The 14,816-nt window shown below is 42.3% G+C and overlaps 1 protein-coding gene across 14 annotated transcripts in view; it reads right to left on the reverse strand.

Moving 5' to 3' along the window:
• ZMYND11 (zinc finger MYND-type containing 11) overlaps positions 1–14,816 on the reverse strand; it is a 160,675-nt gene that overhangs the window by 92,658 nt on the left and 53,201 nt on the right. For 2 of the 14 annotated variants that reach the window (XM_073334508.2, XM_073334511.1), the window contains exon 2: positions 4,432–4,537. The exons of 10 other annotated variants lie outside the window; for them this stretch is intronic. The gene's annotated coding sequence lies outside the window, so the exon portion shown is untranslated. Of the gene's footprint in view, positions 1–4,431; positions 4,538–5,879; positions 6,022–14,816 lie in introns of those variants that run through there. 2 more of the 14 variants (XM_073334510.2, XM_073334509.2) reach the window with 2 other exon arrangements.

The raw sequence follows: 14,816 nt of genomic DNA on the forward strand, positions 1-14,816 counted from the left end.
ACAGGTCTCCTACAAAGGCCCAACAAAGAAAGTAACAGAACTCCACTAGCCATCACCGACAGCCCCCAACTAAAACCTCTCCAGCACATCATCAAGGATCTATAATCTGTCCTGAAGGACGATCCCTCACTCTCACAGACATTGGGAGACAGGCCAGTCCTCGCTTACAGACAGCCCCTCAACCTGAAGTGTCTCCTACTGGTTTTTGAATGTTACAATTCTTGATGTCTGATTTCTGTCCATTTATTCTTTTGCGTAGAGACTGTCCAGTTTGGCCAATGGGCCACTTCCACCTTGATTGAATTGGCCTCGTTAGCACTGACCCCCCACTTGGTAAGGCAACTCCCATCTTTTCATGTGTTGTAATATATATACTGCTTACGGTATTTTTCACTCCATACATCTGATGAAGTGGGTTTTAGCCCATGAAAGCTTATGCCTAAATAAATTTGTTGGTCTCTAAGGTGCCACTAGAACTCTTCATTGTTTTTGCTGATACAGACTAACACGGCTACCACTCTGAAACCTGCTGAGAGCCGTCTCAAGACAGACAAGCAACATTACTTAGCTCTGATAGTGTTCAGTACGGACTTTAGTTCCAAAATGCCAGGGACATAACTGCAGGGAAAGGAGACACCAAATACAGAGGCCAAGCAGCTTTTCATTACCAACTGAGGAGTCAGAATAGATGCTATTTCCAGGCCCAAGGTGTCACGGCAGACCAAGACTGAAAACCCTAAGAAATATGCTCAGAGCTTAGACAGCCAAAAATGCTTGTCATGTTGATCTGTGTCAGACATAAGATGAGCCTCAGATAAAGCAGTGCCTAAGCTTATGGGCTTTCACAGGATCAGTAAAAGGAAACCTTAAGCGGGGGGGTGGAGTGGAGGGGGGGTGGTAGAGAAAGACCTGCAAAAACTGCGCTGCTGAAGCTGTTTCTGAGATCCAAGCCCAAGGAAAAAAGGAACGGATTAGGTTCAAACAATGCTTTTCCCCAGTTCCTATCTCCACCAAGCAGTTGCTCCAGAGCACTGAGATCACTAGAGAGGATACAACTGGAGAGCTGCAAGCCTTTTCCAAAGTTGTGCATACAAGCATAGCTCTGAAGTTAACAATAGGCAGAGCAGAGAGTGCTTATTATACAATATTCAAAACAAGTATAGCTGTTAAACTAAACCTCTCCCCACAAACAAAAAAACCCTAGCACCGTTCCTGAATGAGGACCAAGTTTCAAATTTCAGCCATTTTGACAGAATCCTGTCCATAAAAAATAGGTAACTTATTTTATTCATGTTTCCCTATTCAAAATCATCTGAAAAGATTTTCCTCAAACATTACCCACCAAAATTCACATCTGAACAGAGGTCAAACATAGAATGCTTCATGCCTAAAGAGGAAAGGTATGAACATGTGAGAACAGAAATTATGATGAAAACTGATTTGCAATGTTAAAAGCATTCACTACCAAGAAAATCATTAAGATAGGTAACAGCTGAATATCATAATGAATCTTCTCTTTTTTTCATCTTAATTGTGAGAGTTTGTAAATGATAGGTGAAAAAATAAAGTTTAAAAAGCAGAAAGATAAACTTATCAAGAGAAACTGTATCAAAAGGCAAATGGTAACTTGGAAAAATAAACATAGAAGAAAATGGCTTTCAGATGATGCACACATATTGTTACACTAAGCTCTCCACCACTTCTACTGATAGCAACCTCTTGTCAAACCAGCAAACCTCTTGTCTACCTCCAGCAAACTCTGTCTCAGTCCTTGCTTGTGCCATGGAATTCCTCACCCCACAACTTGTCAAGAGAAAACAGGCAGGAAGCATTGTGTCAATTTGAGATGAATTGGGAAGCATTGTGTCAATTTGCCTTCCAGACACTCTAGGAGTAGCTGGATGTTGTGGGGGAGGTTGAGGACTGGGTTTATTTTTCTGGCATGGATTTTTGTCCTGGTGCCGTAAATGTACTGTTCAATTTGTGTGGTTGCCACTTTCACAGAGTTTGGTTTTGGTAGTGTCCTCTGGTGCTGCGTCACAGCTTCTCTGAGGTGAAATTTGCAGACATGTGACTAACGTTAAGATTTTGTCTCGTTTATTTTTAGTAAAAGTCACGGAGAGGTTGCGGGCAATAAACAAAAATTCACGGAAGCCCATGACTTTTACTAAAAATAACTGGGAGCAGGGTTGGGGGAGGAATGACAGCTGGAGCTTCACTGCCATAGCCATGGGTGTGTGTGAGGAGGGGGCGGGGGGCCACAGCCCTGACCGCAGAAATCAAGGAATTCGTGAACTTCCGTGACTATGCAGTATCCTTACACATGACCATAAACTGAAGAGTTGAAGAGGAAAAAACTGCATCAGCTTTGTGTGAGGTTTCTCAACTTTCTCTTGGCTGCAGCTAAGCAATGGCATTTATTTGCTTTTAAATGCAGGGGAATTCTCCAAAAACTCTTGCAGATTTGGTGGCAGGAGGGCAGAATTCCACATTTTTTTTTTTTTTGGTTATTACCCACCCATTTCACTTCCTCTGTCCCAAGCCTATCACATCTTCTCCACATTTCTTACACAACCAATCCTCATCTCCTCCACCATCCAGGTCACTGCTCTCATCTCATACATATCTCCCCTCTGTGCTAGAGATGTGAGGGAAAGAGGGACACAAAGGGAAATCATAGGGCTCTGCAGGATTAAGCCACTTACACTCTCCTGCAACACCACACTCTGCCTTCCCATGGGCAGGTGCTACTCAGAGTTGCTCCTTCTAGCACTACTGTCACATGTCTGATAACAGTGCAGAGAGGCACTATAGGGAAGAAGGAAGTTTACTCCCTGCAAAACCTAAGAACACTTCCTGATATCATTACCCAGGGCTGCAAGGTGTTAAAGGTGTCTATCTGGCCATTCAGCAAACTGCATTCCACTCCTAGACTCACAGACTTTATCCACTTGCAGGTCCAGAGGGAAGATATATATGGTAATTTTGCCTTAGCAATGGGATTCCATTTTCAGATATTTGAGAACTCTCCTCTGCCAGCCTGTATCTTTTTTTTTTCTTCCTCCCTCAGATCTGTACATGGCTGAACAGGGGTAGAGCTCTGACACAGAGACTCAACTAGTCTCACCCTGCATATCTGATTTCCCACACTGCAGGGTTCTAAGAAAGCAAAGGAGTCTGACTGAACAGTGTGCCTGTTCTGCACACAGAACTTAAAGCCTGGATAAACCTACTAATTAGGTTAGCCTGATACAAACTTCTGAAAATGTCCTTCACAAGGAACTCACAGCATGCTGCTTGGACTTCACAGAAATCGTCATGACATAATCCAAGGAAAATCAACTTCAAGAGCATATTGCTGGAATATAATTAATGAAGTGGTAGAGAGACTCGCCCATCTGTTGCTAGGTACAGTGGGCTTGAAAACTCCCAGATGGAACCAATTTAGTTTGATCTCTTGCAGCACTCTCATTTGGGCTTCTCTGGAGCAGCAAAAGTCTCGGCAGAAGTCAGGCTTGTAGCCCAACCTCTATGATATTTTCTAGAAAGATTGCCATGATTCTGCCGAATGCAAGGCCGTGTTGGCACACATTTCTGTTTAGAGAGAAAAAAACCCAGTGCCCTCAATGCATTGGTTTGAAAGCTGGCATTTTATGGAGCTTTCTGGGTGTTCTTAGAGAAGCTGGTAACTACTTCAGTGGTTGACGCTCAATTTTGATCATCCATATAATATTTGTCAGGGAACTTATTTTGGGGAAAAAAATGCTAGGGTTAAAGTAGTCTTTCCACCCTTATCCAATCTGTGTCTTTCTTTTCTGCATCTACTCTCTTCTTCTGGTTCAGGATGATGATGCCTGCAATAACCTGCATCACTGGAGCTCCTACATTGAACTACTTAGTAGCAGTGCATGATGTTGAGTGTGAAGATACTAGTCTACTTCACTCAGACTGTATCTGAAAAACTTCAGTCCAGGAGTCTAGCATTACATGTTCATCTGCACTTTCATAGGATGGTCAGCAGAAGAAGTGGAGAAAGGGAGGAGTGGGTTTAACTTGCTATTCGCTGAATGTGCATCCTCAACATGTGGCCAGGCAACAGATGTTCATTCCTGGATCTGTATAAAACTTCTTACTTTACCATCTCACTTGTAGTTCTGATTTGCTACTCCATAACCTGATGAAATAGACTGTGATTCTGGAAAGCTGGCCTTTATTTCTCCAAGTCTCTCTCATTTGACCACTCTTTTAACCTCATTATTTTTACTTTTCCACATAGCTAAGTCAATTCCATTACTCAACAAAATTAAGCATAAATTTAAGAAGATTTCACATTTAATTATATCTACTTTCTGGTGTTCTTTACCAAGTATAAGTCCTCTTTTTATTTATTATACATTGGGATTCATTTAAAAATGATTTAATATACCCAACTCATATTTCATTTTTACTTGTTTTCTATTTGTGCTTCCATAGTTGTCACTTCAGTACTTCAGTTAATATAAGACTTAATTCTTTTTTCTGATTTCTTTAGCATGATCTGAAACAGATAAAATGTGAATGGAAAAGTTTCCTTGCCCTTTAAAAAGAAAGTTTAATAATTTCAATGATAGTTAAGGGTCCCACAGCTTACAGCATTTGATGCTAACATCCCATTGCATCAACACCCCCATGCCCTATAATATGACTCAATCTTGCTCTGAAATTGGGGATCTGAAGAGACTGTGTGAAAATTTGGGAATTTCACTAATTTTGCTTACATGGAAGTAGGATTGGGCCCTCAAGTTTTAGTGATCTCATCTGCTGCAGGAAAAAATACAAGTACTGAACTCATAAAATCATAGAATATCAGGGTTGGAAGGGACCTCAGGAGGTCATCTAGTCCAACCCCCTGCTCAAAGCAGGACCAATCCCCAACTAAATCATCCCAGCCAGGGCTTTGTCAAGCCTGACCTTAAAAACCTCTAAGGAAGGAGATTCCACTACCACCCTAGGTAAACCATTCCAGTGCTTCACCACCCTCCTAGTGAAAAAGTTTTTCCTGATATCCAACCTAAACCTCCCCTGCAACTTGAGACCATTACTCCTTGTTCTGTCATCTGCTACCACTGAGAACAGTCTAGATCCATCTTCTTTGGAACTCTCCTTTCAGGTAGTTGAAAGCACCTATCAAACCCCCCTCATTCTTATCTTCCGCAGACTAAATAATCCCAGTTCCTTCAGCCTCTCCTCATAAATCCAGCCCCCTAATCATTTTTGTTGTCTTCTGCTGGACTCTTTCCAATTTTTCCACATCCTTCTTGTAGTGTGGGGCTCAAAACTGGACACAGTACTCCAGATGAGGCCTCACCAATGTCAAATAGAAGGGAATGATCACGTCCCTCAATCTGCTGGCAATGCTCCTACTTATACAGCCCAAAATGCCATTAGCCTTCTTGGCAACAAGGTCACACAGTTGACTTATATCCAGCTTCTCGTCCACTGTAACCCCTAGGTCCTTTTCTGCAGAACTGCTGCCTAGCCACTTGGTCCCCAGTCTGTAGCAGTGCATGGGATTCTTCCGTCCTAAGTGCAGGACCCTGCACTTGTCCTTGTTGAACCTCATCAGATTTCTTTTGGCTCAATCCTCTAATTTGTCTAGGGCCCTCTGTATCCTATCCCTACCCTCCAGCGTATCTACTGCTCCTCCCAGTTTAGTGTCATCTGCAAACTTGCTGAGGGTGCAATCCATACCATCCTCTGGATCATTAATGAAGATATTGAACAAAACCAGCCGCAGGACTGACCCTCGGGGCACTCCACTTGATACTGGCTGCCAACTAGACATGGAGCCATTGATCACTACCCGTTGAGCCCGACAATCTAGCCAGCTTTCTATTCACCTTATAGTCCATTCATCCAGCCCATACTTCTTTAACTTGCTGGCAAGAATACTGTGGGAGACCATATCAAAATCTTTGCTAAAAGTCAAGGAATAACATGTCCACTGCTTTCCCATCATCCACAGAGCCAGTTATCTCGTCATAGAAGGCAATCAGGTTGGTCAGGAATGATTTGCCATTGGTGAATCCATGCTGACGGTTCCTGATCACTTTCTTCTCCTCTAAATGCTTTAGAATTCAGGATTTGGAAAGTAAAGGAAAGGAAGGTTGAAGTAATGTTTTGAATTTTTACATGCAGAATTCTGTTAATGATTGGGAGATAATCCAACATGGTCTTTTGTTTGTTTGTTTGTTTGTTTAAAAGAGTCTGCCATTCTCCTTTAAAAGATGAGATTTCCTATTTAAAGTTACTGTGGGCTTGATTCTTCACTAAACTGCAGGAAATCTCCTTTTGGCAAAGCTTCTAGGGATGTATCTGCACTAGACTATTGCTTCCCCTGGTGCAGCTTATCTAGCGGGTGCTATTGTCGACTTCACTAGGGTTTCCAATCACAGGCATTTTAACTCAGAGCAAGTTTAAATGGCATGGTTGTTAAAACAATGACAGCAGTCAGAGTTCTGACTTAGTGCTCCCACCATTGCAACCTCCAATGGAACTGCTCTCATGGGAAATTCAAATGGCTAGAGTAGACAGACCTAATTGTTCATTTGCTGCTGCAAGCCCAGCTGCGAAATGCATGTTCAGCAATAGATGTGGAAGCAACAGGAAAGCTAACATCCAGTGAATCTACATTTAGCCAGTGGACCATCTAGCTAGGAACAGAGCTAATGCCACAAGAGGACAAAAAATGCTTTGGCAGTTAAAGATGCATTTTCTTTCCTCTTAGATATTTTTTTCAGTTTTGTGTGCTTCCTGTTTTGTATTCCACTTATACATTTAATAGAGGCCTGTACATCACTGCATTCTGAACTTTGTACTTTTCGCATATTTAATACAGTAAAGCCTGATTAACAAATCTCACACACACACATGCCCTGGCCCCCTCAGCCTGAATGGTTAAAATTTGGCAAAGTATAAGTAACTGTAGGCACCCTTTACTAGAGGGGCCTCTGAACTTAATTGGGAGTGTTCCAATTGGGAAGATCCTGAGTGCTCCAATCCAGCCTTTGAGACTACAACTTCCATGATGCCTTGGGGAACAGAAAAAAAACTTCCTTTCCTGGAGAGTTCAGGGAGAGGAGCTGAGTCTGTTTTTGTGGAGCTCTGCCCATATCAAGAGCTGCTACTAGGAAGCCAGAAGCTGCTACTGAGAGCCTACTGGGGCTTGGATTAAGCAGGGAGCGTCAGAGGCTGTTGACGGGCTACACTGGAGTCAGGGCAGCTGGTCTGCTCAGAACTGACTGAGTGCAGGCAGTGAGAGTAACCACTGCCTTTGCTGTTTGGGAAAGTGCTTGCAAAAGGAAGGGAGTCAGCAAAGAGACTTCAAAGGGTTGCTGTAAGTCTGCAAAGAGGTGGAGTAGTCGTGTCATCTAACCAGAATCCAGAACTGCTGACATCTGGTTAAAACAACTCTAATCTTCAGAGCGGGTGAGCAGCTTGGAATGATCCCAAATTAGAAATGTTCTGCCCTTTGTTACATTGGCTGGAATGCTGTCCCCAGCTTCAAGATCTTCAAGCATGCTCATGCAAATGTTTAGAACTCTGAAATCCAGAGGAATGCACACTCAGGAGAGGGATAAAGGGTGACAGTGTAAATGCAAGTTATATAAATTTCATTTACTACTGTAAACTGTATTTGTTAACTGATTTGGGCCTCAACTGGAGTACTGTGTTCAGTTCTGGGTGCCACATTTCAGGAAAGATGTGGACAAATTGGAGAAAGTCCAGGGAAGAGCAACAAAAATGATTAAAAGGTCTAGAAAACATGACCTATGAGGGAAGATTGAAAAAAATAAAAGCTTATTTAGTCTGAAGAAGAGAAGACTGAAAGCGGGCATGATAACAGTTTTCAAGTACATAAAAGGTAATTACAAGGAGGGAGAAAAATTGTTCTCATTAACCTCTGAGGACAAGCAGCAAAGGGCTTAAATTGTAGCAAGGGCAGTTTTGGTTAGTCATTAGGAAAAACTTCCTAACTGTCAGGGTGGTTAAGCACTGGAATAAATTGCCTAGGGAGGTTGTGGAATCTCCATCATTGGAGATTTTTAAGAGCAGCTTAGATAAATACCTGCCAGGGATGGTCTAGATCAGCGCTACTCAAAGTGGTGGTCCGTGGACCGGTACCGGTCTGCGAGCCATCAGCTGCCGGTCTGCGCACACATTGGGAAAAAAAATTGCCGGTCCCCCACATCAGATAGCTTGAGAAGTACTGGTCTAGATAATACTTAGCCCTGCCACAAGTGTAGGGGACTGGACTAGATGACCTGTCGAGGTCCCTTCCGGTTCTATGGTTCTATAAGTTATCGAACTGCCCCTTACTGATCTAAATTAGTAGTGACATTCAATCTCAGTCTGTTATACCACGTTTCCTTAAATTGTTAAGTAGAGGCGTGTTAACTCTAATCTAAGTGTATATTGTTTATAATTGGTGTTTCTGAGTTAGACCCATTGCACAGATTAGCTCAGATTTATTCCTGGAGGCTCCCAAAGGCATGCCAGTGAGTGTGTACAGGGCCCAGCCAGGTGGAGGCACTGCCAATTTTAATCCCTTTACTGTACAAGTAAAAGGACTGCAGCAGAGAGGCGGAGAGAGGATTCGCACCTATCCAACATCACCACTGGCATACTCAGGATCTCCTTTACTGTCAACAACATCAGGCACTCAAGCACACTGGTGAGTGCTGCTTGCTCCTGAGTAACCCAAGGAGGAAGGGAGTGGAGGGGAGTTACACAACTGAAAAGAGGGTCTTATGATGGAAAACATTAGACAATTTTAATAATATGTGGTGCTACCAGCTCCACCTATAATCAAATAATAATAATAACAGAAGGCAGAATTAGGCCCTAAAACTAAAAGATGCCAGGAAAAAAACGTGGCTGACAGAAGTTAGCCAGCCAGTTCAGAGTAGGAAGCAGTGATTTGCCCCAGAGGATGCGGGGAAGGCTGAAAATCTGGTTTTCAAAGGCAAGAGCATATTAGGAGGCACACAGTGTAAGCGTGATTTTCTAATCTTTACATTTAATTGTTTGTGTAGCAACATTTCCGTATAGCTAGAGACAGGAAATTATGCAATATGCAAATTTCCTTTAAAAAGACAGCTTTGCTTTCTCTTCCTGTCTACCTCTAAAATGTTCTGACTAGTGTCTCTCACAAGGTGCATGTTTGTTGGATTTTTTTTAATTGGGGCACGATTGCTTGTTTTTAAATAATGGAATGGTGTAACTACTGGAATAAGCCCATTTTCTTCTAAAGTGATGTGTTACAAAAACGGTATGCTAAGTTACTAAAGAACAAGAAATAACACTCAGAGATAGGCTGATATTATTTCCTGAGAGCATGACAGTGGAGGGCTTTATAAACATCATCCATATACCTATTCCTAACTCAATATACCTATTCCTAACTGTACAATGTTGCTAAAATTAATATTATATTTTGTTCTCAAGCAGTAGCAGTGATGTATTTGAGGCTGCAATGGACACTGCATTTGAAATCCCTATCTGAAGGCTGACATTGTAGCAGAAACCCTATTGAGGTTAGGAGCTCAACAGTTTTGTAAAAGAAGCCAGAGCCAAGGTCTAGGAGCTTCATGGGAAATCTGAGCTGTGGGGACCTAAAAAGAAAGAAGGATGAGTAGGGGGGCCAGGAACCATGCAGACTTTACCACCATGTAAGTTTACATATAATTGTATATATAAATATACACATACACTACCACTACTGACTGTAAGGGCATGTTTTTTTTTCTTTTTAGCTCACTAAATAGCCAGTCTGATGTAGAGAAACCTGGTTTAATTTCTGTCAGAATGGATTTCTTACGAATTAAAAACTCCATTGCAGGTGGAGTCCTGCACCTAGAGTCTATGCATACCGCAAAATCAAGGTCAAAGTTAATCCCATTCTTTATCTTTGTGCACTTGAACAATTTTATATATTCAAGATTTTCTAATTTTTATTTAAATTTATTAGAACTTATATATTCAGATAGACCCTCATTCTGCTGCCATTGAAATAAATAGCAGAACTATATTTTACTTCAGTGGTGCAGGACCAGGGCCATAGTTATGGCTCACATAGTCCTAGTTTCAGTGACTTGTAACTTTCCAAAGCCCTAAATACTTCAATACTTTAGGGCTGGAAGTTCTCATGCCTGTTCTCAGCCAAAACCTGTTTAAAATGTTGGAAGTCAAGAAAATGCAGGGGCACACTATTTGCTGAATGATATTGAAATAATTTTAACATCCTTTTATACAGAAGCAATATAGTGTATATTTTTCAAAGAAAAGCATACATGGAAATTTAAACACAAAAATTTTGTAATGCACAATTGCAGTCAAGAATTTACCCACACATAAGTGAGAAAATTCCAAGTTAGGTTACACATAGCAAGGTTAATTCACTCTGCAGTATAAAGGACTATATCTAATAGCTCTAGCTATTCAAAGTATATGTAAAATGGCGGAATTAGGGATAACCTGTGAATGGTCTCAACTTGAATGCTGCATATTTTTTAAACTATATTTTCTTGATTGTGTCTGAAATTCATTTTAATTAAATCTAAGGAACAACACCAATCCCCTTTCTTGGCCAACAGCAAAAATGAAACTGCACAAATCTAAATTATGAAGCATTTTCACTGGTACTTTATTGGTGGTAGCTTCTATTTGGTCAAGAGGTAAGGGGTAAAATTTTCAAAGCCTCCTAACTGAGTTAGGAGCCTAGGTCTCATTGAAAGTCAATGAAACTTAGTATCCTATAAAAGGCACGTCTGAAAATTCTACCTGAGGCCAATAGTGGCTAAGTTTATAATTAACGGATAATTCTTTTACCCATTAATTTGTGCACTTTGTAGGCTTCATACTAGCTATTTGCATCACTACTGAAACTGTAATTTCACCTTCTCAACTTCCTATGGAGACAGCTCATGAAATCTATTTGGTAACTTGAGTCTGATTTATATAAAGCACCCCCTGAGACTAACTCCAAGACAGCTTAAGAATGGCAATACAAGAAAACCCTTAAAACTGATGCCATACATTTAACAATTTAAAAGTAACATCCCCTTTTATTCATAAGAGTTGCATCAATCTGGCCTTGTATTTTATGGAACACATACAAACCGTGGAAAATGGAAGGAAAAGTAAACAAGAAAAAAATGCAGAGATCACAGCTTGTACAACCTTCCTGCCAAAAGAAACTAGATCTGTAACTATATTATATGACTGAGTGCGCAGTCCACAAGGAGCTGCTCTGTTTATATACAATGCTCCAGTCTACCCCAGTCAAGGACTCCTCACTGGAGAGGGTGAGGGGAATGTAGCTTAAATCCTCTAGAATTAATCTGATATCATAAATCAAACCCACAGCCTTGGAAGCCTTCTTTGTCCTGTCCTGTAATTTATTTAACAAAAATAAGTTACTCTACCTGCCAAAACCTGTTACTCTTCCCTAATAAATCAAGACAGTTTTTTAATCTTTAGGCTCAAATAGAGATTACTTCACTTTGTGCAGTAACTGTAGTTCTTTGAGATGTGCCCCCCTATGGGTGCTCCACCTCAGGTGTGAGCGTGCCCCCACACCTTCGATCAGAGATTTTCATTAGCAGTGCTCATTCGGCCTGTGCCCTGCACCAAGGCTGTATCACTTTGCACAGGCAAACTGCCCTCAGTTCCTTCTGCACCACCAAGTCTCAGAAGGAAACTCCAAAACAGAAGGGAGCACATCTCTAAGAACTACAGTTAATGCACAGGGTGAGTAACCTCTCTTTCTTCTTCGAGTAGTGTCCTTATGGGTGCTCCAGTTGAAGTGACTCCCAAGCAGTATCCCCGTAGGGATTCTCAAATTTGGGGTCGGGACCCCCTCAGGGGGTCACGATGTTATTACATGGGGGGTCGTGAGCTGTCGCCTCCACGTGCTTTGCCTCCAGCATTTATAATGGTGTTAAATATATAAAAAAGTTTTTTTAGTTTATTGGAGGGGGGGTCACACCAGAGACTTGCTATGTAAAGGGGTCACCAGTACAAAAGTTTGAGAACCACTGATCTAGAAGCATCGACTAGCGCATAGTGTCTGGAGAAGGTATGTACCAAGAACCATGTAGCAGCTCTGTAAATTTCAGATACGGGACATTCTTAATTAGAGCTATAAATATAGACTGTGACCTTGCAGAGTGAGCTGACCCTCCAGAATGAGGTGGGTGGAATGCGGGCAGCACTCTCAAGCAATAACACATCCAGGAATCCATTTTGATAATCTTTGGGTAGAAATAGCAGAACCTTTAGATCAGTCTGCAAATGAAATTAATAGTCTAGGACAGGGTTTCTCAACCTGTCAGTCAGGACGCAAAATTGGGTCACACTAGAATGTTTCAAAGGGTTGAGTAGCAGCTCCTGTGGCTCCTGTCCCACAGGCCTTGCCTCCCTGCTCCAGGCACTATAACCTCTGGGGTCCAAGCCGTCAGGTTTGGCCCAGCCATCATGATGACAGGAGTCCAGGTAGGCCAAACCTGAGTGAGTGGCACTGCAACCCCATGAGCCAGGTCACAACTTCACTCACACACATTTGGTCCAGTCGGGAGGCAAGGCCAAACCTGAGCAGTGCTGTAACCATGGAGGTTGCAACGCTGAAAGCCAAGCCCAGCCAACCCCATAGCACAGGAGTTGCAGGAGCCGCTACTGTGGGGTGAGTTCCGGGGGGCAGGACCTGGCCAAAACCACTCCCAGGCCTCCACGCCCAGACTATTTACTGGGTCGCAACAGGCCATAAACATTTACAAATGGATCCTGAGCCCCAAAAGGTTAAGAACTACTGGTCTAGGAGATTTCCAAAATTAGTCCTATCTAGGGAGAAGGCTAACTCCCTTCTAATATCTAGAGTAGGGAAAGCAGTCGTCAGACTACAATTATGTGGTTTGGGAAAGAAAAATGATAGCTAAATATCTGAGTCAAATGAAACTCAGAAGGAAGTTTAGGAAGGAACTTTGGGTCTGGCTGTAAGGAAACCTTGTCCTTGTAGAAAGGAGGGTCTGCAACTAAGGCCCCAATTTCTTTGACTCTGTGGGATGATGTAATAGTCACTAAGAACGCTGTTTTCCAAATTCAGTAAAGAGCAGGTCACCATCAGTTCTAAAGGAGGTTTCATGAGACTTTTAAGAACTAAATTAAGGTCCCCAACCAATGTGGGGACTTTAACTGTGCAAAAAGATTTCTCAGAACTTTCATGAGAACACTCACAATTTATAGTTGTAGCGAGAGCAAACCTCAAGAATCCCTCAATTGTAGTATGGAAAGCTATGAAGGCAGCCAAATGCACCTTAAAAGAACTAACTGACAGTCCTGTTTTCTTTAGTTGCAGCATGTAATCCAGAACAAGCTGAAGTGAGGCACATTAAGAAACAACTTTCTAGAGTTTGCATCAGTGACTAAATCTTCTCCACATTTGAGGTAGAATTTTTGCCTAATTTTGTTTAGTAATATCTGGTATGCCTCTGCAGAACAAGCAGACTCTAATCCCGTGAACCATGAAGGAGCCACACCTTGAGGCAGAGAATTTTCAGATTGGGATACAGCAGTTGATTGCTGGACAAAGAGCGAAGTGAAACAAGTAAGGAAACCATGCCTGCTTTGACCACAATGGCACTATTATGATAACTCTGGCCTTACCATGTCTGATTTTGTTCACCACTGTGAGGATCAGAGGCACCAGGGGAAATGTGTAAACAGCTTCTTTGCCCAAGGGAGAAGGGCATCCCCCAAGGAATTATGACCTAAACCCCTCCTTGAATAGAACAGATGGCATTTTTCATTTGTAGCTGTGGCAGCGAAGACCATTTATGGAAATCCCCTAGTTTGAAATATGCCCACAAGAATCTGGAAGTCCAAATCCCAATAGTAGTCCAAGGGAAGACATCTCCTGAGAGCATCAGCTGTGACATTTTGCCTGCCTGGGAGATAACACTGCTGAAATTCTAATGTAATTTTTTATGCACCAGTTCCAGAACATTGCTTCAGCACGGAGGGAAGGGGATTTCACTCCTCCTTGCTAATTTATATAAAACATTCAGACCACATAGGGTATGTCTACACTGCATTTAGAGAACTGCATCTGGTCCGCGTCAGCTGACTCAAGCTCCTGGCACTTGGGCTAAGAGGACATTTAATTGTGATGTAGAAGTTTGGGCTCATGCTGCAGCTCGAGCTCTTGGACCCTCCCACCTCGCAGGCTCCTAGAGCCTAGGCTCCAGCCTGAACATCTACACCACAATTAAACAGCCCCTTCACCTGAACCCCACAAGCCTGCATCAGCTGGTAGAGGCAAGTCACAGTTTTTTAACTGCAGTGTAGACATACCCATTGTCTGTTATGACTTTGATAGACCTGAATCTCATGAGAGGCAGAAAATGAAGGCAAGCATTTCTGACTGCTATGAGCTACAACAGGTTGACATGGAGGTTGTTTTTTTGGGCTGTCCATCTACCCTTGAACAGTTTTGACAAGGTTTGATAGTGTCATGAACCTGTCCATGGAAAGGAAGGCCCTGGATGCCAAGGAATCCAGGGATGCTCCAATAAGTTGTATGTTCTGTACAGGAGTCCGTGCGGATTTTCCCATGTTCAACTCAAGACCCAAGTCCAAGAACAGAGAAGGTGCCATTTGTGTGGCAGTCAACACCTCTTGCTATGACTGATCCGTGAACAGCCCATCATCGAGGTATGGGAATACCATGATCGCCTGACAATGCAAGTAGGCAGCCACTACCAATAGAACGTTTGAAAACA

Source organism: Lepidochelys kempii, chromosome 2 (assembly GCF_965140285.1).
Source record: "Lepidochelys kempii isolate rLepKem1 chromosome 2, rLepKem1.hap1, whole genome shotgun sequence".
NCBI lineage: Eukaryota > Metazoa > Chordata > Testudines > Cheloniidae > Lepidochelys > Lepidochelys kempii.